This window comes from Eumetopias jubatus, unplaced genomic scaffold, assembly GCF_037043125.1.
Source record: "Eumetopias jubatus isolate StellerSeaLion01/CBP00866 unplaced genomic scaffold, mEumJub1_p1.0 scaffold_8, whole genome shotgun sequence".
NCBI classification, from domain to species: Eukaryota; Metazoa; Chordata; class Mammalia; order Carnivora; family Otariidae; genus Eumetopias; species Eumetopias jubatus.
Genome location: NW_028274814.1, coordinates 127051799 through 127079764, shown reverse-complemented (window position 1 = coordinate 127079764; position 27966 = coordinate 127051799). Strand labels below are relative to the sequence as shown.

Sequence of the window (27966 nt, the reverse complement as noted above, 5' to 3'; positions counted from 1 at the left end):
AGACTCTTTTAGTTAATCCAAAACTGTCTTCATTTATAATAATACTAAGACATTATTTGACTTTTTAACTGTCACTCACATGTGTATAAAGTAAGTTTTCCAGGTGCTGATGAGTAATGACATTATTGCTGTGATGGCTAATGGAATGTGTGCGGGTATAGTCTTGCGTTTTAAAATTTTCTCAGCTTTAATTTCTCACGTAAATGTTGGTAGATATTACCTATAAGACAAAGCTCTTTGGGATTATTCAGTAATTTTTAAGAATACAAAAGGTCCTGAGACCAAAAAGTTAATATAGGTATTCAACATGTACTTGTAGGTTGAGTGTATAAAGGAGTATTGTTCTGCTGATTTCATTGATGGAGTTTCATGTTGGCTTTCATGCATAAATTACACCCATAGTCTGATAGTGCCTATTTTTTTTAAAAGCTGATTAAAACCTTAAAGACTCTTGTGAAGCAAACTTGAGTACATTTCTTTGGTACATTTTTTCTTATGATATATTATAAATATTTAATCCACAGGAAATGAGAAACTTTTTTAGTGATTCACCTTTTATCAAGCCATTTTGAAGCATTCAGTTTAGTTTTCAATAGAACAGCTTTTTTAAAAATGAAGTATACTTAACATAGTGTTACATTAGTTTCAGGTGTACAACACAGTGATTTGACAAACTGCTTTCTTTTTACACTCAATCAGTAATTAATTAAAACTTAAATTATGTGATTACAGTTAAGTTCAACTGACATAAGCAGGTTTGACTCTTGATATGCCTAGAACTTTGAAACAGGAATCAGATGTGCTAGAAAGTGATAGCTTGCTTTTCTGAAGCTGAAATTAGTCTTGGCCATCAGTGAGTGTTGACCTCTGTTTTACAGAGGACTTGGAGAGATTGTATGATTTCTGTGATGGTATTAGGAAAAGTAATTATTAGTACTATAAAAGATGTAACTAAGGTTTTTAAGATTTGACATTTTAAGATTTGACATTTTAAAACTCTTACATATTTTATTTGTTTTGGGTTGCTTACTTGTTTTAATTGGATATTAGGGTTTCCTAGAAATGAAAGAAGGAAAAATGGTATTTTAAAAAATGGGATTCTGTTGACTGTAGTTACTTTTGCCATTTTTATCTTATTCCAGCTTTACATCTCAGTAGCAACAATAACAGCAAACTAAATATCTTGATGACATATGTGGTGTCTTTAAGTTTTGCTGTTTTTAAGTGATATAGGCCAGCTGGAATTAAAAGGCTATATATAAATAGAATGACTTGGGCGACTGGGTGGCTCAATTGGTTAAGCGACTGCCTTCGGCTCAGGTCATGATCCTGGAGTCCCGGGATCGAGTCCCGCATCGGGCTCCCTGCTCAGCGGGGAGTCTCCTTCTCCCTCTGACCCTCCCCACCTCTCATGTGCTCTCTCTCTCTCTCATTCTCACTCTCTCAAATAAATAAAATCTTTAAAAAATATAAATAGAATGACTTAGTATTAAATTACTGTATAGTGTATATGTATTAGAGAATGTGCCTGCCAGTCCTTTTATTGATATTAACATGTGTTGGGTGGTCAGATTCTCACTTTAGGGTTAACATACCTTTTTTATTATAGGGTTTAGTGTTGCTACTTTTTGTAATGAGGGTCATAACCTTGGCTCATATAATAGGAACAGAAAGCAAAGATTGAATCAGTGAAAGAGAAATACTAAAAAGGATTTTGTGATATGTATGAGGTTTTAGAAAAGGAGGAGACAAAGATGATTCCAAGTTTGGGGATCACAGAAAGGGAGACAAAGTCAGAAGGAGCTAGTTTGGGGGTTAGAATGATAAACTTGGTTTAAGGTGTATCAAAGTTAAGGTAATGGATGGGGCACGTGGGTGGCTCAGTCAATTAAGCGTCTGACTCTTGATTTCAGCTCAGGTCATGATCTCAGGGTCTTGAGATCAAGCCCTGCATGGAGCCTGTTTAAGATTCTCTCTCTCCCTCTCCCACTGCCCTTCCCCTCCCACCCCCCGCTTGTACACATTCTTTCTCTAAAGAGCAACAACAACAACAACAACAAAAACCCAATAAAATAAAATTGTAAAAATGCGCAGTTCACACATTATACTGTCCCTGTCAAAACCCTTACTAAAAGGATGAATTTAGCTTTTGTTTTAGTAGCTTATGACATTGTGGTCTATTTTTCATCTTTCTCCTGTGGACAGTTTATTGGATCTAGAGTTGATACCTTACCCAAGCTCTACCAATTTGGAATTTGGAAGTTTCAAAAAGGCACATAGAGACTCTAGTTGGTAGGTATTGGGCCTTGACATTGAGCAGGCATAAAAAGCTAGGAATCTTACATAGAAAAGTGATTGTAGAAAGAAAAAAAAATGGGCACATGTATAGAAAGAACAAATGAGACCATTCAGTTCCAAAACGGAGCAGGAATCCTGGGTTCCTAACATTATAGAATCCTTAGCTGACTATACTCCCTGAGCACAGGTTCTGTGAGATACCCCAGTATTTTCCCAATACTTTTTTTTTTCTTTTGCTTGACTTAGTTTGAGTAGATTTCTGTTTATTGCAGTGAAACAAGTCCTGACTTAGATCATCTTTGTCATACTTTTCAGTTCCATTGGTGTTTATTAATTTTCTTAGGTTTTCTTTTTAGTCAGTTTGGTCATTTAATTTGATAATAATTCATTTTTTCCTAAAATGTCTACCATTTAATCTCATTTTATATTTTTATATGTATTGCTAAAGTTGTGTGCCCCATTCTTTTATTTTAATAATCACCAGAATTGCTGTTATACAAATACAAATACTAATAGGTATTTGTATTTTTGTTTCTTTTTTTTGTTTGTTTCTTAGTTAGATTGCCAGATGCTTTTCAATTTTATTGATCTTTTGAAAGGACAGTTCTTACAGAAGGAATACAGAATATTGTCAAAGAGTTACTTTTATAAAAAGCATCAGGCCCAGATAGGTTCATAGTTGGGTTCTACAGAACTCTATCCACATTTATTCATTATGTGATCTTGTCTAGTCACATACTTGAATGCCTCATGATTTCCTATCATGGAAAGTTCTACAGAACTTTTAGGAATATGTAAATTTAGTGCCATGAAAAGCACTGTTCTAGAGCATAATAAAAGAGGAGGAATCTATAGTCCAATATTATTTAGGAATAAAATGTACATATTTATCTAATAGAATACAAAAATCATATTTAAACATATGCTCTACATGCATATTGAAAATGCAGGGATAATTCAATATTGGAAATACAATGATATAATCTCTGTACTAATAGAGCAAAGAAAAACCACAAGAGCATCTTCAGATGTCAGATGTTTAGTAAAATTCAACATCCTTTTTTTTTTGTAAGTAGGCTCCATGCCCAACATGGGGCTTGAACTCAATAACCCTGAGATTAAGGGTTGCATGCTCTATCAACTGAGCCAGCCAGGTGCCCCCTACATTCATTCTTAATAAAAGCTAGTGCTAAACAGAAATGGAAGGCTACCATTTAATTAAGTAAGTAAGTAAGTAAGTAAGTAAAAAATACAGGGCTTGAACTTATGACCTTGAGATCAAGGCCTGAGCTGAGATCAAGAGTCAGAGGCTTAGCCAACTGAGCAACCCGAGCACCCAAAGTCTTTTTAATATGGTTATATAAAAAATCAGCTCAAAAGCTAGCATCATGTTTAGTGGCTAAATTTTGGAAGAATTTTTATAAAACTGAAAAGATACAGATGCTTGCTATCATCACTATTGCTATCATTGTGCTAGAGGTACTACCTAATGCAGGCCTAAGAGGTATAAAAATGGAAGAGAAGGTAAAATCATTGCTGTTTTTACATGATACAGTTATGTACACAAAACATCTGGAGTCAACTGAAAAAGTGTTATTAATAACAAAAGAACTCAGTGTATGATTTTTCTTAACCTTAAGTGCAGAAAGTTAAACTAATCCTCTTTTCAAGACACATTATCATCATTGGTGTATGTAAAGTCTCTCTCTTGGTTATTTTCTTTCTTTAGTTCTCCTTTATATTTATCTATTTGAATTTCCATTCCCCATATAAACAAGTATCTTAATATTTATGTTACTTTCAGAAAGTAATTATATAGTATGTTGTTTATATTCTAATATATTTCTTTGTGTTCTTGCAACATAGGTCTTGTTATTTCTTGTGTACTTATTTTTAAATTCACATAAAAAGTTATTGCATTGTATATCTTACTCTTTTTTTCCATAGGTACTAAAAATTTTTTTTATATTTTTTTAAATTAACATATAATGTATTATTTGTTTCAGGGCTACAGGTCTGTGATTCATCAGTCTTACACAATTTACAGCACTCATCATAGCACATACCCTCCCCAGTGTCCATCACCCAGCCACCCCATCCCTCCCATCCCCCTCCACTCCAGCAACCCTCAGTTTGTTTCCTGAGATTAAGAGTCTCTTAAAGTTTGTCTCCCTCTCTGGTTTCATCTTATTTGATTTCTCCCTCCCTTCTCCTATGATCCTCTGTCTTCTTTCTCAAATTCCTCATATCAGTGAGATTGTACGATACTTGTCTTTCTCTAAATGACTTATTTTGCTTAGCATAATACCCTCTAGTTCCAACCATGTCGTTGCAAATGGCAAGCTTTCATTTTTTTGATGGCTGCATAATATTCCATTGTGTGTGTGTGTGTGTGTGTGTGTGTGTGTGTGTGTGTGTATACACCACATCTTCTTTATCCATTCATCTGCCGATGGACATCTAGGCTCTTTCCATAGTTTTGCTATTGTGGACATTGCTGCTATAAATATTGGGGTGCACATGCCCCTTTGGATCACTACGTTTTGTGTTTGGGGTAAATACGTAGTCGTGCCACTGCTGGGTAGCTCTGCTTTTAACTTCTTGAGGAACCTCCATACTGTTTTCCAGAGTGGCTGCACCAGCTTGCATTCCCACCAACAGTGTAGGAGGGTTCCCTTTTCTCCACATCCTCGCCAACATCTGTCATTTCCTGACTTGTTAATTTTTACCATTCTGACTGGTGTGAGGTGGTATCTCATTGAGGTTTTGATTTGGATTTCCCTGATGCCGAGTGTTGTTGAGCACTTTTTCATGTGTCTGTTGGCCATTTGGATATCTTCTGTGCAGAAATGTCTGTTCATGTCTTCTGCCCATTTCTTGATTGGATTATTTGTTCTTTGGGTGTTGACTTTGAGAAGTTCTTTATAGATTTTGGACACTAGGCCTTTATCTGATATGTCATTTGCAAATATCTTCTCCCATTCTGTCGGTTGTCTTTTGGTTTTGTTGACTGTTTCCTTTGCTGTGCAAAAGCTTTTTATCTTGATGAAGTCCCAATAGTTTATTTTTGCCCTTGCTTCCCTTGCCTTTGGCAATGTTTCTGGGAAGAAGTTGCTGTGGCTGAGGTCGAAGAGGTTGCTGCTCAAGGATTTTGATGATTTCCTGTCTCGCATTTAGGTCTTTCATCCATTTTGAGTCTGTTTTTGTGTGTGGTGTAAGGAAATGGTCCAGCTTCATTCTTCTGCATGTGGCTGTCCAATTTTCCCAACATCATTTGTTGAAGAGACTGTCTTTTTTCCATTGGACATTCTTTCCTGCTTTGTCGAAGATGAGTTGACCGTAGAGTTGAGGGTCCATTTCTGGGCTCTCTGTTCTGTTCCATTGATTGATGTGTCTGTTTTTGTGCCAGTACCATACTGTCTTGATGGTTACAGCTTTGTAATAGAGCTTGAAGTCCGGAATTGTGATGCCACCAGCTTTGCTTTTCTTTTTCAACATTCCTCTGGCTATTCGGGGTCTTTTCTGGTTCCATACAAATTTTAGGATTATCTGTCCCATTTCTTTGAAAAAAGTTGATGGTATTTTGATAGGGATTGCATTAAATGTGTAGATTGCTCTAGCATAGACATTTTCACGATATTTGTTCTTCATCATTAGATAAATTTTGTCACAGTAAGAAACTTAAGAAAAATGGTTTCTCTAGCTTTCTAAGAATATTTTCATATATGTGGTTAGATTTTATCAAATGCCATAAAGGTAATATACTTACATGACTTTAAAGTGATTTAAAAAAGAGATATATACTTAATTTTTCAAAGTCTAATGCAAATCCTTACCCTTTGCCTTCCTACTGTATAGTACATGGGGCCTAGAACATTTACATTTAATTATTCCCTTCTGTAATTAAACTTCTGTGTTTTAATTCTATCATTTTTAAAAACCAATTCCCCTAGACATTATTACAATATTTTTTTGTTAAGTTTGAGTTCATTTATATTTACTACTTTATTTTCTGTTTGTTTTTCTTACATACTAACAATTGATCATCTAGAATCACTTCACTTTGGCCTGAAACATATCATTTTGAATTTCCTTTAGTGAGATCTTTTAGAGGCAAATCCTTTTATCTTTTATCAAAATACATCTATATGTTTATCTCTGTACCTGTAAGATATTTTCATGGGTATAGAATTTTAGATTACTTTCCCTTTCCCCCCCAGCTTATTGAATATAGAATACTGTCTTCTAGTTTTCATTGTTGTTGTTGAGGACTGTTGCTCCTTTGAAGGTAATCTGTTATCTGCCCCTACCCTTTAGCTGCTTTGAGGATTTTTGTATTTGAAAAATTTTCAGAACTGAGGCCCTGGATAAAGGTGGCTTTCTCAAAGAATTTGTACTTCTTAGTGGCATTAGAGTCACTGCCACTTAAGGGACACTTTAAGTTTATGGTTTGAAGTTTCGTGGACCACCCTGATCCTTTTTATTTGGGCTGCAAATCTGCCCTGGGGCTGGTCAGTGCTTATAATTTAGAGTCTTTTCTTTTTATTTTTTCCCCTCCTTTTCTGCTTGAATGCCAAGGCTTCCTCACCACAAGGCATGTGGAAGAGGATTTTATTTCTGGTTTATTCATTCCCAAAGGAAATGTGTAGCATTTTGGCTTAATGTTTTGAGTGTCTTCTTTTAGACTTTATATGTTTGGCTGATCCTTGGTTTTGACTTCTGTGCCTCTTGTATCATGAGGTGATCAAAACTGCTGGTCAGATTCTTTGGGATTAACAAATTCTTTTAGGGCAAAAGCTGATTGTGTGTTCTTCTTAACTTTTGGTTTGGTAATTCCTTATTGTCTTGTCTCAGCTCTTAGATGCTTTAAGATGTTTTATATATATTAATATTTTTATTTGTTATTAATGGGAACATTGATCTAAATAATCTAGTCCATTTCTTGAAATTGAAACTCACCTTATTTTTTTGTGATTTAAATGTAAGTAGCACCTGTATTTATTTTGTCCTTTTCATTCTTGATATTACTTGTGTCTTTTCCTTTTTCATTTTAATGAATTTCATCAGAAGTTGATTAATTTTTTCTTAATTGAAGTATCGTGGACCCACAATGTTATGTTAGTTTCAGGCATACAACAGTGATTTGACAAGTCTGTACATTATGCTATGTTCACCACAAGTGTAGCTACCATGTGGCACCATACAATGCTATTATAATACCACTGACTGTGTTCCCTGTATGATCCCTTTTATCCCCATGACAGAGGTTGATTAATTTTATCATCTTCTCAGAGAACCAACTTTTGTAGTTATTGATCTTCTCTATTGTAGGTTTGTTTTCAATTTCATTAGTATCTATTATTTTTATTCTTTCTTTTATCTTTTTCTTAATGCTAACTTCTTGGGGTGTATGCCTAGACTATTAATTTGTAGCCCTTTTCCCCCTAACATAAGCTTTTAGCTGTGTAAAAGTACCTTTAATTTCTATTGTAGTTGTAGCCCACAGGTCTCTTCAATGTGATATGTTCATTATCATTCAGCTCAAATATTTTCTAAATATTATTATGATTTGTTTCTTTGTTTCTTGAGTTATTTAGAAGTATTTTTCTTTATGTTTTATTTATAACACTTATATTCCAAACAGAAAATTTTTCTGATTATCTTTTTAGGGTTAATTTTTAGCTTAAATACATCAATATAAGAGAATATGCTCTGTATTATTTAAATTTCTTGAAATTTGTTTAGACTTTTTTTAATGTCCATATGTATGGTCAGTTTTTTTAAAAAAAATGTGTATACTTTTCTATCATTGTCTACTACTTTTATTAGATGGAGTTGGTTTTTCATTTTTCTAAATTAAGTTACAGTTGTTAATGTATTGTCCAAATCTTCTATAATCATCTTTGATCTGCTTGTTATCTCAGATATTGTCAAAAAAGTGTTGAAATGCCCCCAACTTAATCATGAATCTCTCTTTGAAGTTCTGTCACTTTTAGCTTTGCGCAGTGGCAGTATCATAGCCAATGAGGTTTATCCGAGGCGCGATTATTGCTAATTGAAGTTCTGTCACTTTTTACTTTATACATTTTGAAGTTGTTATAACAGATATATGTCCTAGTAAATTGATACTTTTAGTTTCTGTCATTATGAAATGTGATGGATATAGGTATAAAATTTATATTATTAGATAATTATTGTATTTTCTTGGTGAATTGAAGTGTATATCATTATGAACAGTGTCTTCTTAATTTATACTATTTTCCCTAAAGTCCATTATGTTTGTAATTAATACAGCTATAGCTGTATTTCTTTGATATTTTTATGGTGAACTCTTTGTATCCTTTTGTTTTCAATCTGGAATCTTTGTTTTAGATGTCTCTTAAAAACAACATATATTTGGCTTTTGGGTTAATTGGCCTGACAATTTTTAGTTTTTAATTTAAGCTTATTTACATTTGTTGTAATTACCAGGGCATTTAGATTTATATCCACCATCTTTTCTTTTTTTTTTTCTGTCCTGCCTGCTTTATCTTCCCTTCTTTAAAATTGATTGTTTTAACTTTTTTCATTTCTTTATACTAGCTTTAAATTACACATAATTTTAACTTAATATTTATCCTAGAAATTACTGCAGGCACAGTGATCGGTGTCTAAAGTTAATCAATAACTCTGCCCCTTTTTAGTAATACAAGGCCCTTAAAACACTTAAAATTTTAAAGTCCAATTAGTTTCCTGACTTACATACTAATTATCTCTCTCTTTTTAGCTTTTAAGTAGGCTCCACACCTAGCATGGAGCCCAATGTGGGGCTTGAACTCAGACCCTGAGATCAAGACCTGAGCTGAGATCAAGAGTTGGACACTTAACTGACTGAGCTACCCAGGCACCCCTTCTTTTTTGCTTTTAAAAAATCCAAAATACAATCTTTGCTGTTTTATAAGGCTAGTATTTATTTACCTACATATTTCCACTTTCTTTGTTCCTTATTCCTTCTAGCATCTCAAATCTTGCACTTGAAATCACTTTCTCTTACATTAATATCTTTTTGAATGCTCTGTAGTGAAGGACTGCTAGTGGCACACTCAAGTTTTGTTTGTCTAATGGTACTGTCTTTCTGTCCTTATTTCTGCTGGGTGTAGAATTCTAGGTCGACAATTATTTTCTTTCAACATATTAGAGATGGAGTAGAGTCAGCTGCCATGCCTGCTGTTACTTTATTGAGGGTGGGTTTTTTTTTTGTTTTTGTTTAGTTTTAAATCTTCTCTTTCTCTGGTATGTTCTTCAGCTTTTCAGTAATGGATCTTGGTGTGGTTTTTTTTTTGTTTGTTTTGTTTTTTTACATTCATTCCTCTTGATTTGTAAGGCTCCTTGAACCTTTGAGTTAGTATCTTTAATCAGTTCTGAAAATTCTTCAGCTGTTAACTTTTCAAATAGTGCTCCTACCTCATTCTCCTTTCTCTTTTTGGAATTCCATTTGTACACTTGTTAGATGCTTTCTTAATGTCTTACTTCTCCATACTTTCCATCTTTTGCTTCTCTGTTTCATTTTGTAAAATTTCTTTATATCAGCTTTCCATTACATAATTCTCTTTTTAACTATATCATTGTTTTATCTCAGTTTATATTTTTTATAGAGAGTTTTCTTTCATTCTTTTTCACATATCTGAAAAAAAATTTACTCCATTTTTTACTCCCTAAACTTATTGTTTTTGGTTCTTGCTTGTTTGCTTGCATTTGTTTATTTTTTTAACTTTAAACGTATTGATTAAATTATATTGGCTCTGCTTTCAAAATGTACCCAAGCTCAGACCATGTCTCATAATTATGTATTAATTATCTCGACCAAAGCCACTGCATAGAATGTTGCAGTAGTTTCCTTTTAGAGTTCCCTGGTTCTACCTTTTCTCTCCTTTAACCTGTTATGATCCTTTATAATCATAAGTAAGATTAATTCTGTAATGACATCTCAGAATAAAATGTGATGTCCATATAATACTTTATAAGATATTGTGTGAACTGGAACTTGATAACTTTCTAACCTAATTTCTTAGCACTCTACCTTTCACTAAGCTGTAGCCATACTAATCTCTTGAGTATTCTTCCAAAGATATTATGCATATTCATATGAACTATACATATGCTATTCCCTCTGCACAGAATGTTTTTCTTCCAGTGTGACTTGTTCCCTCACTTTCCTTTAGGTGTCTGCATAAGTGTTCCATTATCACTGAGGATTTACTTGACAATCTTATGTGAAATAACAATCTCCATTCCTTTATTGTATAAAATCACCATTTTCTCTTTAATCTTGTAATATTCAGTTATTACCATCTGACTTATTCCTTTATTTTTCTGTCTGCATCCCTCCCCACTAAAATATAAGCTACATAATAAATGGTAGGAATGTTTTTTTTTTTTAAATAACTATGGCCCTAACATCTAGTGCAGTTCATAGTGCATAATAGATTCTCAAAACATATTTATTGAGGGAAAATGATTACATGGCATTGTTCAAGGGATTGCCATTGTGGTGAGAGTAGGTACTGTCATTTTGGGAAAGAGTCACAAATCTAATTATAATACTGTGGTTTACTATCTTTTTTTTAAGATTTAATTTATTTGAGAGAGAGAGAGAGATCATGAGCAGTGGGGAGGGGTAGAGGGAGAAACAGACTCCCCACAGAGCAGGAAGCCTGATGCGAGACTTGATCCCAGGACCCTGAGATCATGACCTGAGCCGAAGGCAGACGCTCAACTGACTGAGCCACCCAGGTGCCCTGTGGTTTACTTTCTGTGAACTTCTTGATTTCTTCTTTTTTCCCCTTATTTCTTTTTTGGGGGGGGTGTTCTTACTTGGTTACGATTGGGAAAAACCACTGGCAAACTTGAGATAATTGTGTGTAATTTAGGTCATAGATCAGAAAAATCAGTATAACTTGCAGCATTTTTAAATATTTTTCAGAAAAGAAATTTCTTTCAGGCTAACTACAGAAAGCCACTATATATAGCTCTCTAAGATAGTTTGCCTTTTACAAATGTTTAACAGATTTTATTTAATTCCCTGTAAGTCTCCTAAAGCCCCAAAATAGCTCTCTTACCTGATTTTGCTGGTCCTTTTGAAGTCAAAATGCAATGCTCTCTAAAAATAGATAAAGATTAGTATGAGGCCTAGATTACAAATACTTTTATGTGATTTTTTTAAATGAGGGTGGAGTAAATTACATATACATGTGCTAGTGTAATTCAGTTCCAGAAGATATATGATACTGCTGTTAAAGATCATCTTACACTGCTGTTATAAAGTACAATGCTATGATAGTAAAAGACCCAAACATATCAAACATCTTTGTGAAACCTTACAGTCCTCCTTAACAGATTTGACTTTTCTGTGTTTCCTTAGTGCCATGAAGTTTTATAATACTTTTAATAACTAATAGTTTATTTTTATACCTTATTTTCATTAAATTTGGGAGGCCTTAAGGAATGTGAATCTATATTTATTATTGTATGTCAAGAAAATGCTCAAATGTTGATTTAAAGAATGAATGAATGAATGAATGAATGAATGATTGAAAGTGCCTCTGATATGCTTTTCTGCATTTTATTAGTCACTGGTAATTTACTATGGAAGCATTAAAATGGTATGGATCCTAGTAGGCTTACTAGGGGCCAGAAAGATAGTAGAAGTTAGTACAGGCTGAAATGTGACTTTTTACCTAAATAAGATACTGTAGTTTGTACAGTTAGTTCATTAAGTGCACTTCTGTTGTTGTTTTTTCTTTATTTAGAATATGGGTTTTTTTGGTATGATTATGTAATATCTGTGTGGTCAGGGAACATTTCTTATTTTCAGATGTGCAAACACATGCAGTTAGAGTCTGTGGACCATGACAGGTCCAGACCCTCTTTTTTGGAATTTAAGAAAGGTTTCTCTCCTTCTCTTCACCCTGCATTGAAAACTGGGTCATATTAGTGGCTATCTTAATTGGATATTTTTCATTCTTCCATTTTTCTTCTTTTCTTTAGAGCCCTTACATTGACCTCCCATTAGTTCTCTTCATCCAAGTGTCTGTCCCTTTCTTTCCCTTCCAATCCACCATTCCTTGCCTTCATTCTTCCTGCCTCCTAACTTCCTAAGTGACATCTAGACATCCATCTGTCGTAAGTTTGGTTAGTTTGTCCTTTCAAAGGCTGATTGTTTCATCCATGTCATTCTTTCAGAGATCTGTCTTATAAAGGCCTATCCTTTCTGCCAAGCTTTCTTCCTTACTCTGTCTCCCTCTTTTGTGAGTGTGTGTGTGTGTGTGTGTGTGTGTGTGTGTGTGTGTGTGGTTGCATGCGTCCTACAATTCTTTTTCCCAGCCTCCTTCCCCTTGCCATCTTCTGCCTAGTTCTCCTCATAGTCTCCCCTGTATCCTCCCAGTTTTTGTAGCTTCTCTTACTATTCTTCCTATTTTCTTTCCCCCTGTGTATCTCTCTCTTACTCTTGAGTCCATTCCTTTTTTATGTCCTCACTTCCTTGAGGCTTTCCTTCTACAGCTCCTTTTCTTTTTACTTCTATCCATCTGTCATTTCATCCATACATCTTGCCTTACAGCTGTTAATACCGTTTATACAATGAATCCCAAGTTTATGTCTAACTATCAAAATATCTTTCCTGAATAGCAGGGTTATGTACATCATTTAATAATTAACAGGTCCACTTGGATATCTAATAGACACCTCAGACTAAATATATGTAGAACCGAACTCCTCAGCATATCTGCTACTGGAAATGGCTGATTAGGTTGTCTTAGGCCAACTTAACTGCTAAAAGCATGTAGAAAACCTGAAAAAAAATCTCTTTGAAGTCATTGGAGAGTTACAAAGTTATTAAGAATTGGTGGAATAGGATCTAGAAGAAAAGGGAAATGAAGACAGTTGAACCTGGCATTTGATGCTGCTTTTTCCTTAATGCAGAAGTCACTTTATTTTTTTTAAGATTTTATTTATTTATTTGACAGAGACAGAGAGAGAGGAAACACAAGCAGGGAGAGTGGAAGAGGGAGAAGCAGGCCTCCCGCTGAGCAGAGAGCCTGATCAGACGCTTAATGACTGAGCCACCCAGGGATCCCAGAAGTCACTTTTGAAAATTGAAATTGTGACTAAGAAGCTGAGCAGAATTTCCAGCAGTTTCATGGGGTCAGAAGGGGAAAATAATGGAGTTCAGAGCCTACCAAGGAATAAAGACCCTTGAAAATTCTCAACTTTGGCTTGGGATCCTTGAAGGGCAGTATTCTAGGAGCAGACTTTGAATGCAACAGCCTGTTGAAGCACTGAAATCCAGCATTAAATCAACTGAATTATTGATTGATTAATGATATTAGACTTTATTTTAGAAGTACTACAAGCAAAAGTTAATAATTCTATAAAGGAGACTATAGTTTTTTTTTTTAAGATTTTATTTTAGAGAGAGCATGGGCATGTGAGCACAAGTGGGGGGAGGGGGGAAGGCAGAAGAAGAGGGAGAGGGACAAGCAGACTCCCCACTGAGCACAGAGCCTGATGCAGAGCTCAGTCTCAGGACCCCGAGATCATGACCTGAGCTGAAGTCAGACACTTAACCGACTGAGCCACCTAGGCAACCCTATAGTTTTTTTAGATACATAATGCTTGGCATGCAGTCAAAAATAACCAGGCATACTAAAAGAGAAGAAATTACTGAAACCATGAAGAAGTGAAAGAAGAAAATAATTAGAAGCAAACCTATAAGAAATCCAGATATTAGAGTTATTAATCATGGACTTTAAAACAATCATGATTAATATTTTCAAGAAATTGGATAAAAGAGAATCTTGGAAAAAAGCTATGAAAATAATCAGATAAGAATATTAGAAATGAAAAAATACAAAGCGGAAATTGTTAACTCAGTGAATAGGTTTAACAGAAGATTAGATGTAGCTGAGGAAAGAATTAGTAAACTGAAAGATAGTTCAGAAAAAATAACCAGACTGAAGCAGAGACACATTAGGATGGAAAATATACAAGAGTGTGAGAGACATATAGGACATGGCAAAGAGGTCTAGCATATTTGTATTGAAATTCCAGAAGGAGAGGAGAGAAAATCATCCAGGAGTAGCAGATCAAATGTGAAGAATGTTCTAGAAGGGGTTTGTCAGGCAAAAGAAAAAGATTCTAGATAGAAATACAGAAGAGTGGGGCACCTGGGTGGCTTATTTGGTTAAGTGTCTGTCTTGGGCTCAAGTCGTGATCCTGGAGTCCTGGGATTGAGCCTCATATCTGGCTCCCTGCTCGGTTGAGTCTGCTTCTCCCTCTCCCTCTGCTCCTCCCCCCGATAGTTCTTTCTTGGCTTACTCTGTCTCAAATAAATAAAATCTTTAAAAAAAAAACAACAAATACAGAAGTTAAGTAATAGAAACTGTTAGCATGTGGATACTGAATGAGTAAGTGAATGAATGAATACCAGCTGTTCAAAGCAATAAGAATATGTTTTCTATATGTATCTATGTTAAATGGAGTCAGTATATTCTACGATCTTTGCATTGTTAGAGAATCAATAAAAATACAAATTTATATTGGACTTCAAGAAATTAGGGATTATATTTTGACTTATAAGTAACCTCTAAAAAGAAGTTATAACAGCCTAAGAGTGGAGGAAAATAGCATAGTGAAAAAATAATTTAAAAGAAGACAAGAGGGTGGGCGGAGCAAGATGGCAGAGGAGTAGGAGACCTGGATTTCGTCTGGTCTCAGGAAATCAGCTGAATAGGGATCAAACCATTCTGAACACCTACGAACTCAACAGGAGATCGAAGAAGAGAGTAGCAACAACTCTCTGAACAGAAAAGTGACCACTTTCTGGAAGGTAGGAAATGAGGAGAAGTGAATCTGAGGCAATATTCGGGAGGATAGATGGCGGGGGAGGGGGCCTCTGTCGGCTGCTTCTGGCAAGTGATAGAGCCGCGGAGCACAAAATGGGAACTTTTAGAAGTCGGCTTCGCTGAGGGACATCACTCCAGTGGCTAAGCGGGGGCTGGAACCCTCACGGGACACTGTGATCTCAGGAACCTCGGGGTCACAGAAAGACCGGGGGTGCCTGAGTGCAGCAGAGCTCCCAGGTATCGGAGCGGGGAAGCCGGCTGCAGAGACGGAGCCGAGGCACGGGCTCTCAGCTCGGGGTTGCCATAAACTGTTATCCGCGGCCCACTCAGGCCACTGCACCTCCAGCAGGGACCCAACAAGTGGCAGAGCCAGGGAGACTCCCCTTCCTCCCCTGGGAGGAGCGGCATGGGAGCGCACCGCAGGGATCTGCTGGGTTTGGAGACTCCACACGGGGTCGGGTGCCAGAGATAGAAACACTTGGTCACAGGCTGGGTGAGCATGGAGTGCGGCCAGAGACCAGGGAGATGGGAGTGATTGACTGCTTTTCTCTGGGGGCGCACTGAGGAGCGGGGCCCCGAGTTCTCAGCTCCTCCGGGCAGAGGTTGGGAGGCCACCATTTTCACCCTGGTCCTCCAAAGCTGTGCCAAGAGCTTGCAGGGAACAAAAGCTCCTGAGAGCAAACCCGAGCAGCTTGCTTAGCTGGGACCGACAAGGGCAGGGCAATTCTGCCTCCGGCAAAGACATTTGGGAACCACGGCAACAGGCCCCTCCCCCAGAAGATCGGCGTGAACAGCCAGCAAGCCAAGACCAAGTTTACCGATCAAGGAGAACGGGAGAACTCCAGCGCTAGGGGAATACTGCACATAGCATTCATGGCTTTTTTACCATGATTCATTAGTTTTTCAAAGTTAATTTTTTAACTGTTTTTTTTTTTAATTTTTCTTTTTCCCTTTTTCAACCAACATCTTATAAATCCCTTTTTTAAAAAAACATTTTTTATTTTTCATTTTTAGAGTCATATTTTATCCCTTCATAGTACTTACCCTTATTTTTGGCATATATATATATATATAAGTTCTTCTCTCTTTAAAATTTTGAGATACAGTTTCTTCTAACAGATCAAAATATACCCTAAATCAGTAGTGTATGGCTTTGTTCTAGTCTCCTGCCTGATCACAATCTCTCCCATTTTTTTTCTTTTCTTTTTTCTTTTTTTTAATCTTCTTCTTTCTTCTTTCAAACTTCTTATCAATTCCGTTTATAAAACCTTTTATAAGTTTCATCTTTACAGTCATCTTCCATCCCTTCTTTTATCAACCCTTATTTTGTACATATATAAGTCTTTCTTCCTTTAAAATTTTAGGAGGCACTTTCTTCTAACAGACCAAAATACACCCAAAATCTAGTGTGTGGCACTGATCTATGCACTAGCCTGATGATATTTGATCATATTCTGTTTTGTTTTGTTTTGTTCTGTTTTTGTTTGTTTTTATCTTTTTCTTTTTCTTTTTTTCTCTTTCTTTTTTCTTTCTTTCCTTTTCTTTTCCCCTGGTTTCAGGTCTTTTCTGATTTGTATAGAGTATATTTGCTGGGGACGTTGTTAACCTGTTAGCATTTTGTTCTCTCATTTATCTGTTCTCCTCTGGACAAAATGACAATACGAAAAAAATGACCTCAGCAAAAAGAACAAGAGGTAGTACCGTCTGCCAGGGACCTACTCAATACGGACAATAGTATGATGTCGGACCTAGAGTTCAGAATCATGACTTTAAAGATACTAGCTGGGCTTGAAAAAAGTGTGGAAGTTATTAGAGAAACCGTTTCTGGAGAAATAAAAGAACTAGAATCTAACCAAGTCAAAATCAAAACGGCTATTAATGAGGTGCAATCAAAAATGGGGGCTCTAACTGCTAGGATAAATAAGGCAGAAGAGAGAATCAGCGATATAGAAGACCAAATGATGGAAAATAAAGAGGCTGAGAAAAAGAGGGAGAAACAACTACAGGATCACGAGGGCAGAATTCGAGAGATAAACGATACGATAAGATGAAACAACATTAGAATAATTGGGATCCCAGAAGAAGAAAAAAGAGAGGGACAGAAGATATATTGGAGCAAAGAATAGCAGAGAACTTCCCTAATGTGGGGAAGGAAACAGGCATCAAAATCCAGGAGGCGCAGAGAACCCCTCTCAAAATCAATAAAAATAGGTCCACACCCCGACATCTAATAGTAAAACTTACGAGTCTCAGAGACAAAGAGAAAATCCTGAAAGCAGCTCGGGAGAAGAGATATGTAACCTACAATGGTAGAAATATTAGATTGGCAACAGACCTATTCACAGAGACGTGGCAGGCCAGAAAGGACTGGCATGAGATCTTTAGAGCACTAAACGAGAAAAATATGCAGCCAAGAATACTATATCCAGTTAGGCTCTCGTTGAAAACTGAAGGAGAGATAAAAAGCATCCAAGACAAACAAAAACTAAAGGAATTTGTAAACATGAAACCAGCCCTCCAAGAAATATTGAAAGGGGTCCTCTAAGCAAAGAGAGAACCTAAAAGCAGCATAGATCAGAAAGGAACACAGACAATATACAGTCACAGTCACCTACAGGCAATACAATGGTATTAAATTCATATCTTTCAATAGTTACCCTGAATGTAAATGGGCTGAATGCCCCAATCAAAAGACACAGGCTATCAGATTGGATTAAAAAACAAGACCCATCAATATGCTGTCTGCAAGAGACTCATTTTAGACCCAAAGACACCCCCAGATTGAAAGTGAGGGGGTGGAAAACCATTTACCATGCTAATGGACGCCAAAAGAAAGCTGGGGTGGCAATCCTTATATCAGACAAATTAGATTTTAAAATAAAGACTGTAATAAGAGATGAAGAAGGACACTATATCCTAATAAAGGGTCTATCCAACAAGAAGATCTAACAGTTGTAAATATCTATGCCCCTAACATGGGAGCAGCCAATTTTATAAGGCAATTAATAACCAAAGCGAAGAAACACATTGAGAACAATACAGTAATACTGGAGGACTTTAACACCCCCCTGACTGAAATGGACATCATCTAAGCAAAGGATCAACAAGGAAATAAAGACTTTAAATGACACACTGGACCAAATGGACTTCACAGACATATTCAGAACATTCCATCCCAAAGCAACGGAATACACATTCTTCTCTAGTGCCCATGGAACATTCTCCAGAATTGATCACATCCTAGGTCACAAATCAGGTCTCAACCGGTACCAAAAGATTGGGATCATTCCCTGCATATTCTCAGACCACAATGCTTTGAAACTACAACTCAATCACAAGAGGAAAGTCGGAAAGAACTCAAATACATGGAGGCTAAAGAGCATCCTACTAAAGAATGAATGGGTCAACCAGGAAATTAAAGAAGAATTAAAAAAATTCATGGAAACCAATGAAAATGAAAACACAACTGTTCAAAATCTTTGGGATGCAGCAAAGGCAGTCCTGAGAGGAAAGTATATAGCAATACAAGGCTTTCTCAAGAAACAAGAAAGGTCTCAAATACACAACCTAACCCTACACTTAAAGGAGCTGGATGGAGAAAGAACAGCAAATCAAGCCTAAACCCAGCAGGAGAAGAGAAATAATAAAGATCGGAACAGAAATCAATGAAATAGAAACCAAAAGAACAGTAGAACAGATCAATGAAACTAGGAGCTGGTTCTTTGAAAGAATTAACAAGATTGATAAACCCCTGGCCAGACTTACCAAAAAGAAAAGAGAAATGACCCAAATCAACAAAATCATGAATGAAAGAGGAGACATCAAAACGAACACCAAAGAAAGACAAACAATTATAAGAACATATTATGAGCAACTCTTTGCCGGCAAATTAGATAACCTGGAAGAAATGGGTGCATTCCTAGAGATGTATCAACTACCAAAATTGAACCAGGAAGAAATAGAAAACTTGAAAACAGACCTATAACCACTAAGGAAATTGAAGCAGTCATCAAAAATCTCCCAACAAACAAAAGCCCAGGGCCAGATGGCTTCCCAGGGGAATTCTATCAGACATTTAAAGAAGAATTAATACCTATTCTCCTGAAACTGTTCCAAAAAATAGATATGGAAGGAAAACTTCCAAACTCGTTTTATGAGGCCACCATTACCTTGATCCCAAAACCAGACAAAGACCCCATCAAAAAGGAGAACTACAGACCAATATCCTTGATGAAAATGGGTGCAAAAATTCTCACCAAAATACTAGCCAATAGGATCCAACAGTAAATTAAAAGGATTATTCACCATGACCAAGTGGGATTTATCCCTGGGCTGCAAGGTTGGTTCCACATCCGCAAATCATTCAGTGTGATACAATACATTAACAAAAGAAAGAACAAGAGTCATATGATCTTCTCAATAGATGCAGAAAAAGCATTTGACAAAGTACAGCATCCTTTCTTGATCAAGTATCTTGATACTTGATCTTCAGAGTATAAGGATAGTGGGTATATACTTCAATATCATAAAAGCCATCTCTGAAAAACCTACAGCGAATATCATTCTCAATGGGGAAAAGCTGAGAGCTTTTCCCCTAAGGTCAGGAATGCGGCAGGCATGGCCACTTTCACCATTGCTATTCAACATAGTATTAGAAGTCCTAGCCACAGCAATCAGACAACAAAAAGAAATCAAAGGCATCCAAATCGGCAAAGAAGAAGTCAAACTCTCACTCTTTGCAGATGATATGATACTGTATGTGGAAAACCCAAAAGACTCCACCCCAAAACTGCTAGAACTCATACAGGAATTCAGTAAAGTAGCAGGATATAAAATCAATGCACAGAAATCAGTGGCATTCCTATACACCAACAACAAGACAGAAGAGAGACAAATCAAGGAGTTGATCCCATTTACAATTGCACCCAAAACCATAAGATACCTAGGAATAAATCTAACCAAAGAGGCAAAGGATCTGTACTCAGAAAAGTATAAAATACTCAGGAAAGAAATTGAAGAAGACACAAAGAAATGGAAAAAGGTTCCATGCTCATGGATTGGAAGAACAAATATTGTGAAGATGTCAATGCTACCTAGAGCAATCTACACATTCAATGCAATCCCCATCAAAATACCATCCACTTTTTTCAAAGAAATGGAACAAATAATCCTAAAATTTGTATGGAACCAGAAGAGACCCCGTATAGCCAGAGGAATGTTGAAAAAGAAAAAGCTGGTGGCATCACAATTCCGGACTTCCAGCTCTGTTACAAAGCTGTCATCATCAAGACAGTATGGTACTGGCACAAAAACAGACACATCGATCAATGGAACAGAATAGAGAGCCCAGAAATGGACCCTCAACTCTATGGTCAACTCATCTTTGACAAAGCAGGAAAGAATGTCCGGTGGAAAAAAGAGTCTCTTCAACAAATGGTGTTGGGAAAATTGGACAGCCACAAGCAGAAGAATGAAACTGGACCATTTCCTTACCCCACACACAAAAATAGACTCCAAATGGTTGAAAGACCTAAATGTGAGACAGGAGTCCATCAAAATCCTAAAGGAGAACACAGGTAGCACCCTCTTCGACCTCAGCCGCAGCAACTTCTTCCTAGAAATATTGCCAAAGGCAAGGGAAGCAAGGGCAAAAATGAACTATTGGGACTTCATCAAGATAAAAAGCTTTTGCACAGCAAAAGAAACAGTCCACAAAACCAAAAGACAACGGACAGAATGGGAGAAAATATTTGCAAATGACATATCAGATAAAGGGCTAGTATCCAAAATCTATAAAGAACTTATCAAACTCAACACCCAAAGAATAAATAATCCAATCAAGAAATGGGCTGAAGACATGAACAGACATTTTTCCAAAGAAGATATCCAAATGGCCAACAGACACATGAAAAAGTGCTCCACATCGCTTGGCATCAGGGAAATCCAAATCAAAACCTCAATGAGATACCACCTCACACCCGTCAGAATGGCTAAAATTAACAAGTCAGGAAACGACAGACTTTGGTGGGGATGTGGAGAAAGGGGAACTCTCCTACACTGTTGGTGGGAACGGAAGCTGGTGCAACCCCTCTGGAAAACAGTATGGAGGTTCCTCAAACAGTTGAAAATAGAGCTACCATACGATCCAGCAATTGCACTACTGGGTATTTACCCCAGAGATACAAATGTAGGGATCCGAAGGGGTACGTGCACCCCAATGTTTATAGCAGCAATGTCCACAACAGCCAAATTGTGGAAAGAGCCAAGATGTCCATCGACAGATGAATGGTTAAAGAAGAGGTGGTATATATACACACTGGAATATTATGCAGCCATCAAAAGGAATGAGATCTTGCCATTTGCAACGACGTGGATGGAACTGGAGGGTGTTATGCTGAGTGAAATAAGTCAATCAGAGAAAGAGATGTATCATATGACCTCACTGATATGAGGAATTCTTAATCTCAGGAAACAAACTGAGGGTTGCTGGAGTGGTGGGGGGTGGGAGGGATGGGGTGGCTGGGTGATGGACATTGGGGAGGGTATGTGCTATGGTGAGCGCTGTGAATTGTGCAAGACTGTTGAATCATAGATCTGTACTTCTGAAACAAATAATGCAAAGAAGATAGCAGGAGGGGAAGAATAAAGGGGAGTAAGTCAGAGGGCGAGACGAACCATGAGAGACAATGGACTCTGAAAAACAAACTGAGGGTTCTAGAGTGGAGGAAGGTGGGGGGATGGGTTAGCCTGGTGATGGGTATTAAAGAGGGCACATTCTGAAAAAAAAAAAAAGGCACATTCTGTGTGGAGCACTGGGTGTTATGCACAAATAATCATGGAACACTACATCAAAAACTAATGATGTAATGTATGGTGATTAACATAACAATAAAAATTTAAAAAAGAAGACAAAGGAGGCATAGAACAAGTGGAACAAATATTAAGAAGGTAAAGTTAAAACTTGTGGATGTCAGTAACTCTTAATTATAAATGGACCATATTTTCCAATTAATAAAGATGGTTTGAATTAAAAAAACTATGAGATTTTGAGCTATGAAATTTCTGTTTTTGTAGGTCAAAAACAGGATAATATTAGCAGTTTCATGTGGTTCAACCTAAAATATGATGTTTATAAGAAATACACCTTAAATGTGGAGCTTAAGATGGACTGAAGGTAAAAAAGCATGGAAGAAGATATGCCTGTGCATACAGTAATAGAAAGAAAGGTGGTATGGTGTTACTAATATCAGATAAAGTAGAATTTAAAGTAAAGAAGCATTGTTATTAGAGCTCTAGAGGGATATTTCATGAATATTAAAATGGTGAGTCCTCAAGGAAGATATTTAGGTCTAATTTTATGTGTGAGACATAGCCCCAAAATGCAAAAAGCCAAAACTGATAGAACTAAAAAGAGGGGCACCTGGGTGGCTCAGTCGGTTAAGCCTCTGCTTTCAGCTCAGTCCTGGAATGGAGCCTCTGCTCAGCAGGGAGTCTGCTTCTCCCTCTGCCCCTCTCCCTGCCCCTTCTCTCTCTCTCTCTCTGACTCACTCTCTCTCTCAAATAAATAAATACAATCTTATAAAATATACCTTTAAAAAAAACCTAAAAAAAACTAAAAAGAAAAACAAACTCATAATCATGGAGGGATATATAAATACATTTCTTTTAGTAACTAAGATTGTTTGACCATAGAGTTGAGGGTCCATATCTGGGCTCTGTTCTGTTCCCTTGGTCTACATGTCTGTTTTTGTGCCAGTACCATGCTGTCTTGGTGATCACTGCTTTGTAATATAACTTGAAATCGGGAAACGTGATGCCCCCAACTTTGTTTTTCTTTTTCAACATTTCCTTGGCAATTCAGGGTCTTTTCTGATTCCATACAAGTTTTAGGATTGTTTGTTCTAGCACTTTGAAAAATGTCATTGGAATTTTGATTGGGATGGCATTGAAGGTATAGATTGCTCTGGGTAGCATAGGCATTTTAACAATGTTTATTCTTCCGATCCATGAGCATGGAATGTTTTTCCATCTTTTTGTGTCTTCTTCAATTTCTTTCATGAGTGTTCTGTAGTTCCTAGAGTATAGATCCTTTACCTCTTTGGTTAGGTTTATTCTGAGGTATCTTATGGTTTTTGGTGCTGTTGTAAATGGAATCATTTCTCTAATTTCTCTTTCTACAGTTGCATTGTTAGTGTATAAGAAAGCAACTGATTTCTGTGTCTTGATTTTGTATCCTGCCACATGACTGAATTGCTGTATGAGTTCTAGTAATTTGGGGGTGGAGTCTTTTGGGTTTTCCACATAAAGTATCATGTCATCTGCGAAAAGAGAGAATTGACTTTTTCTTTGCCAATTTGAATACCTTTTATTTCTTTTTATTGTCTGATTGCTGTTGCTAGGACTTCTAGTACTATGTTGAACAGTAGTGGTGATAGTGGGCATCCTTGATGTTTCCTGATCTTAAGGGAAAGGCTCTCAGCTTTTCCCCGTTCAGGATGATATTCGCTGCAACTATTCTCTAACACCATACACAAAGATAAACTCAAAATGGATGAAAGACCTCAATGTGAGACAGGAATCCATCAAAATCCTAGAGGCAGTAACCTCTTTGACATCTCCCACAGCAACTTCTTTCAAGATACATCTCCAAAAGCTAGTGAAACGAGCAAAAATGAACTTTTGGGACTTCATCAAGATGAAAAGCTTCCGCACAGCAAAAGAAACAGTCAACAAAACAAAGAGGCAACCCACAGAATGGGAGAAAATATTTGCAAATGACACTACAGATAAAGGGCTGGTATCCAAGGTCTATAAAGAACTTCTCAAACTCAACACCCAAAAAACAAATAATGAAGTCAAAAAATGGGCAGAAGACATGAACAGACACTTCTCCGAAGAAGACATACAAATGGCTAACAGACACATGAAAAAATGTTCATCATCATTAGCCATCAGGGAAATTCAAATCAAAACCACATTGAGATACCACTTTACACCAGTTAGAATGGCAAAAATTGACAGGGCAAGAAACAACAAATGTTGGAGAGGTTATGGAGAAAGGGGAACCCTCTTACACTGTTGGTGGGAATGTAATTTGTTACAGCCACTTTGGAACACAGTGTAAAGGTCCCTCAAAAAATTAAATATAGAGCTACCCTATGACCCAGCAATTGCACTCCTGGGTATTTACCCCAAAGACACAGATGTAGTGAAAAGAAGGGCCATATGCACCCCAGTGATCATAGCAGCAATGTCCGCAATAGCCAAACTGTGGAAAGAGCTGAGATGCCCTTCAATAGATGAATGGATAAAGAAGATGTGGTCCATATATACAATGGAATATTAATCAGCCATCAGAAAGGATGAATACCCAACTTTTTTTTTTACATCAGTATGGATAGGACTGGAGGAGATGATGCTAAGTGAAATAAGTCAAGCAGAGAAAGTCAATTTTTATATGGTTTCACTTATTTGTGGAACATAAGGAAGAGCATGGAGGACATTAGGAGAAGGAAGAGAAAAATGAAGGGGGGGAATCGGAGGGAGAGATGAACCATGAGAAACTATGGACTCTGAGAAACAAACTGAGGGTTTTAGAGGGGAGAGGGGTGGGGGGATGGCTTAGCCCGGTGATGGGTATCAAGGAGGGCACGTACTGCATGGAGCACTGGATGTTTATGAAAACAGTGAATATGGATCACCACATCAAAAACTACATAACATAATAAAATAAAATTTAAAAATAATAAAAATAAATAAAATCTTTTAAAAAAATAAAGTGCTATTACAAAGTACTCAGTAGTTCCTAAAAGATCCAGATCAGTCATATTCTTTGTAAAACTTTACTACAGATATTCCTCAGCCTAATTGCCTTCCTTTATATGTCCTTTAACAATAGGGACTTCAAAAACAAAAGAAAATAATAGGGACTTCAATAATACAGTGTATTAATTACTATAATAAATTTGCTGCATGTCTTATTCTCATTAAACTTGGAGGCTCTGAGAACTAGAATCTGGATTTATTTTTTGTGTCCTATGTAGGTGCCCAAATGTTGGTTGTATAAATGAAAGACTACACTTCAGAATATGTGATTCTACATTTTATTAGATTGCTAATAATTAACTCTCAAATGTCTCTAAAAAGAGTAAAAGTTAATGTGAATCTAAATTAGTCTTTTTGCCAAATAAGAAATGGTGATATATTTTGGGTTCATTTAGTTTTACTTCATACATTTCTCTAAGCATAGAACAAGTTCTATGTATAGTTATATAGCATGCATCAAGAAAGAGACATATCTTACTTTCAGCTGTGAAATCAAGTCTATTTGGGATGTGTTTGAGGTCCGTGACTGGTTCATAACTCACTTATTAGTAATTAAACCAAACTGACCCTTTTTTTGTTACTGAAATCTTAGGATTCTCAAATTTCAGTTGGATTGTTCCTTCCTACCTCTGTCCTATTTCCCCCCTTTTCTCACTTACCATCCTATCCCCCACTCCTTGTCTTTCTGTCCATTCTTGCTTCTCTACCCCATCATTCTTTGCATTTTTGTCCCATATACTCTTGCTTTTTTTTTATTATTATGTTCAGTTAGCCACTGTATAATACATAATTAGTTTTCGATGTAGTGTTCAGTGATTCATTATTTAAGTGTAACACCCAGTGTTCATCACAGCACGTACCCTCCTCAATACCCATCACCCTGTTACCCCCTCCCCCCACCCTCCTCCCCTCTGAAACCCCCAGATTGTTTCTTGGGGTCCATAGTCTCATGGTTCATCTCCCTCTCTGATTTCTGCCCCTTTGGATTTCCCTCCCTTCCCCTGTGGTCCTCTGTGCTATTGCTTATGTTCCACATATGAGTGAAACCATATGATAATTGTCTTTTTTACTTACTTCACTTAACATATAATCCCCTCCAGTTCCATCCAGGTCAATGCAAATGGTGGGATTCATCGTTTCTGACAGCTGAATAATACTCCATCGTGTATATGTACCACATCTTCTTTGTCCATTCATCCTGTTGAAGGGCATCTCAGCTCCTTCCACAGTTTGGCTATTGTAGACATTGCTGCTATGAACATTGGGATGCACATGCCCCTTCTTTTCACTACATCTGTATCTTTGAGGTAAATACCTAGTAGTACAATTGCTGGGTCATGGGGTAGCTCTGTTCTTAACATCTTGAGGAGCCTCCATACTGTTTTCCAGAGTGGCTGTACCTACTTGCATTCTCACCAACAGTGTAAGAGGGTTCCCCTTTCTCCACATCCTTGCCAGCATTTGTTGTTTCCTGTTTTGTTAATTTTTGCCATTCTAACTGGTGTAAGGTGGTATCTCATTATGGTTTTGATTTGTATTTCCCTGATGGCTAGTGATGTTGAGCATCTTTTCGTGCGTCTATTAGCCATTTGTATGTCTTTTTTGGAGAAGTGTCTGTTCATATCTTCTGCCTATTTTTTGACTGGGTTATTAGTTTTTTGAGTGTTGAGTTTGAAAAGTTCTTTATAGATCTTGGATATCAGCCCTTTATCTGTAATGTCACTTGCAAATATCTTCTCACATTCCGTGGGCTGCCTCCTAGTTTTTTGTTGACTGTTTCCTTTGCTGTGCAGAAGCTTTTTATCTTGTTGAAGTCCCAGAAGTTCATTTTTGCTTTTGTTTCACTTGCCTTTGAAGACATCTCTTGAAAGAAGTTACTGTGGCCAATGTCAAAGAGGTTATTGTCTATGTTCTCCTCTAGGATTTTGATGGATTCCTGTCTCACATTGAGGTCTTTCATCCATTTTGAGTTTATCTTTGTGTATGGTGTAAGGAAATGGTCCGGTTTCATTCTTCTATATGTAGCTGTTCAGTTTTCCCAGCACCACTTATTGAAGAGACTGTCTTTTCTCCATTGGATATTTTTTCCTGATTTGTCAAAGATTAGTTGACCATAGAGTTGAGGTCCCATTTCTGGAGTCTCTGTTCTGTTCCATTGGTCTATGTGTCTGTTTTTGTGCCAATACCGTGCTGTCTTGGTTATCACAGCTTTGTAATATAGCTTGAAGTCAGGCAACATGATGCCTCCAGCTTTGTTTTTCTTTTTCATCATTCCCTTGGCAATTCAGGGTCTTTTGTGGTTCCATACAAATTTTAGGATTTTTTTATTCCAGCTCTTGGAAAAATGCCACTGGTATTTTAATAGGGATGGCATTGAAAGTGTAAATTGCTCTGAGCAGGATAGACATTTTAACAATGTTTATTCTTCCAATCCATGAGCATGGAACATTTTTCCATCTTTTTGCCTCTTCCTCAATTTCTTTTTTTTTTTAATTTTTTTAAAGATTTTATTTATTTATTAGAGAGAATGAGAGATAGAGAGCACGAGAGGGAAGAGGGTCAGAGGGAGAAGCAGACTCCCCACCGAGCAGGGAGCCTGATGTGGGACTCGATCCCAGGACTCTAGGATCATGACCTGAGCTGATGGCAGTCGCTTAACCAACTGAGCCACCCAGGCGCCCTCTTCCTCAATTTCTTTCATAAGTGTTCTGTAGTTTCTAGAGTATAGATCCTTTACCTCTTTAGTTAGATTTATTCCTAGGTATCTTATGGTTTTTGTTGCTATTGTGAATGGAATTGATTTCATAATTTCTTTCTACAGTTACACTGTAAGTGTATAGAAAAGCAGCTAATTTCTGTGCATTGATTTTGTATCCTGCCACGTTGCTGAATTGCTGTATGAGTTCTAGTAATTTGGCGTGGAGTCTTTTGGGTTTTCCACATAAAGTATCATGTCATCTGT

General features: G+C 36.9%; 1 protein-coding gene and 1 pseudogene across 3 annotated transcripts in view; both read left to right on the top strand.

Moving 5' to 3' along the window:
- Positions 1-27966, top strand: part of CRY1 (cryptochrome circadian regulator 1) — a 120085-nt gene that overhangs the window by 15392 nt on the left and 76727 nt on the right. The gene's annotated exons all lie outside the window — the stretch shown is intronic.
- LOC114197553 (U4 spliceosomal RNA) lies at positions 8293-8402 on the top strand (annotated as a pseudogene).